The sequence below is a fragment of the Rutidosis leptorrhynchoides genome, chromosome 8, assembly GCF_046630445.1.
Source record: "Rutidosis leptorrhynchoides isolate AG116_Rl617_1_P2 chromosome 8, CSIRO_AGI_Rlap_v1, whole genome shotgun sequence".
NCBI classification, from domain to species: domain Eukaryota; kingdom Viridiplantae; phylum Streptophyta; class Magnoliopsida; order Asterales; family Asteraceae; genus Rutidosis; species Rutidosis leptorrhynchoides.
In genome coordinates this window covers 360,878,466-360,881,347 of record NC_092340.1, presented here as the reverse complement: position 1 = coordinate 360,881,347, position 2,882 = coordinate 360,878,466, and positions in this window count along the sequence as shown.

Sequence of the window (2,882 nt, the reverse complement as noted above, 5' to 3'; positions counted from 1 at the left end):
AGGTTAGCAATTGGAGGAGGAAGCTGTCCTATCTACCAATCCGAGCTGAGAAAAGGCAATGCTGATAAGACTAGAAATCTCAAGTATATTTCATATACAGTTATATACTTCTTCTAGTGATTCCTAGATCATTGTTAACCGGTTGTGGCCTTCACACCTGTAACAATATAAAGGGAATGAGAAGAAATAATAGACTGAAGAAAGGCACACTAGATTTGGGAGTGGGCAATGGGAATCAAGTTTCGATTGAAGCCATTGGTCACTATGAGCTTACTCTTTCAAATGGTCTTATTATTTTGTTGGAACAACGTTATTATGCTCCTAGTATTAGGAACAATATGATTTGAAAGATGCTGGTTTTGAACTTGCATTTACGCACTTTGATATTTCAATTTCTAAGGATAATATTTTTTTTATCTTAATGCCTATTCAAGTGATGGTATTTTTGAAATTGATATGCGTGGTGTGATTTCAAATGAGAATTCTATGTATACCTGTACCGCCAAGCAATTCAAGCAACGCTTGAATAATACCTATCTATGACATTGTCATCTTGGTCATATAAACAACGCAATTCAAAACTCCATTCTTATGGACTTTTAGAATTAAATGGCTTTGAGTCATTTGATGTATGTGAGTAATGTTTATGTGAAAGGATGACAAAAGCTCATTTCTCCGACCTAGGTGAAAGAGCTACATATCTTTTAGGACTAATACATATTGATGTATGTAGCCCTTTAGAACAATGTCTAAAAATGGTAAGTCTTACTTCGTTACAATAACCGATGGTTATAGTAGATATGGTTATGTTTACTTGCTGAAACATAAACATGGAGTTTTTAAAAGGTTTGAAGTCTTTCAAAATGAAGTAAAGAATCAGCTTAGAGAGACCATTAAATCACTTCACTCTGATGGAGGAAGTAAGTATATGAGTCAAGAGTTTTTGAACCACTTGTAGAATTGTGGGATTATCTAACAATTCACTCCACCTCACAAACCACTACTCAATGGTGAGTCTGAATGGAGGAATCAAACTTTATTTGATATGGTTTGATCTATGATGAGTCTGACTATTCTACCATCGTCTTTTTGGGGTTATTTATTAGAGTCTGCTGCAGGCATACTCAATATGATTTCAACCAAGAAGGTAGAAAAGACACCATATGAAGTATGGTATGGGAAGATTCCCAAGTTGTCTTATTTGAAATTCTGGGATTTCGAAGTGTATGTGAAACATGACACTTTAAACAAAACCTAAAAGTATCAATGTCACTTTTGTGATACCCAAAGGAAACAATGGGTTACTACTTTCACTACCAATCTGAAGCACACTGTGTTTACTGCTCGGACTACTGAATTCTTAAAAAGGAGATCTTCTCTTATAAGAATTTAGTGGGAGTAAAGTAGATCTTGAAGAAATTCAAGAACTATAAAGTAACATACCTTCTATAAGCACTAGTAATCCACACGTTAAATCTGAGCGCATTGTTGGTGAGTCAGAACATGTTGCACCTGAACTTCATAGGCCTGGTAGAACTCCTCATCGGAATAAGAGGTTTAATTATCTGATTAATTCAGATGAAACTCACCTAGAGGATTATGAACCCTCTAGCTACCGTGAGGCCATATAAGATCACGAATCTTAAAAATGGCGACATACTATGAATGCAAATATGCAATCCATGAAAGATAAGCAAGTATGTGACGTGACTGATCTTCCACCCAATTGTAAGACAATGTGGTGTAAATGAGTCTTCAAAGAGAAGACTGGCATGGACGGTAATATAAACACTTTTAAATCTCGATTCGTGGCAAAAGGTTATGATGAAACTTTTCCACCGATCGTGAGGTTTATAAATTAGGATACTTATTGCCATAGCTACTTTTCATGATTCTGAAGTATGGTAAATGGATATCATAATCGATTTTCTAAATGGCGACCTAAGCAAGGACGTATATATGGTTCAGCCGAAAGGATCTATATATCCTAAGCATCCTATTAAAGCATGCAAGCTTCTAAAATCCATTTATGGATTAAAGCAAGCATTCAAAAGATAGAATCTTTGGTTTGATGAGGATATCAAAGAGTTTGGTTTTTCTCAAAAACAAGATGAGCTCTGTGTTTACATTAAATCTAGTGGGAGCAAAGTAGTCTTCTTGATCTAGTATGTTGATGACATACTTCTTATTGGAAATAACCTTTCAACTTGCAAGATGTCAAGTCTTGGCTTGAAATTTTTTTTCCATAAAGGATCTTAGAGAAGCTACTTATATACTTGGAATCATGATCTATAGAAATAAATTCAAATAACTTATTGTTTTGAATTAATGTACATATCTTATCTTGCAGAGATTTAGCATGCATTACTCCAACCTTGGAGCATTGCATGTTCAAAAGGACATATCCTTGAGCAAGTCTCAAAGTCTTATCACACATGATGAGATAATACGAATGAAATGTATCCCATATGCTTCGGCTATAGGATCCATTATGTATGCCATGTTATGTACTAAAATGATGTCTCGTTATTTTTGAGTTTGACGAGTCGTTATCAACAAAATCTAGGTTAAGAACATTTGATTGTTGTTAAGAATATTCTTAAGTATTTGTAGAGTACTAAAGATATGTTCTTGGTTTACGGTAGTTTGAAAAATGAGTCAAGTATTAAGTTTTATACTGATGCTAGTTTCCAAACTGATCGAGATGATTCTCGATCCCAGTCAGGTTATGTCTTTGTCATGATGGATGAGACAGTTAATTGGAAGAGCTCAAAGTAGAGCATTCTACAACAAAAGCAGAATACATTGTTACCTGAGATGTTGCTCAAAAAGTTGTTTGGATAAGGAAGTTTGTTGTTGAACTCATAGTAGTACTCAACAAT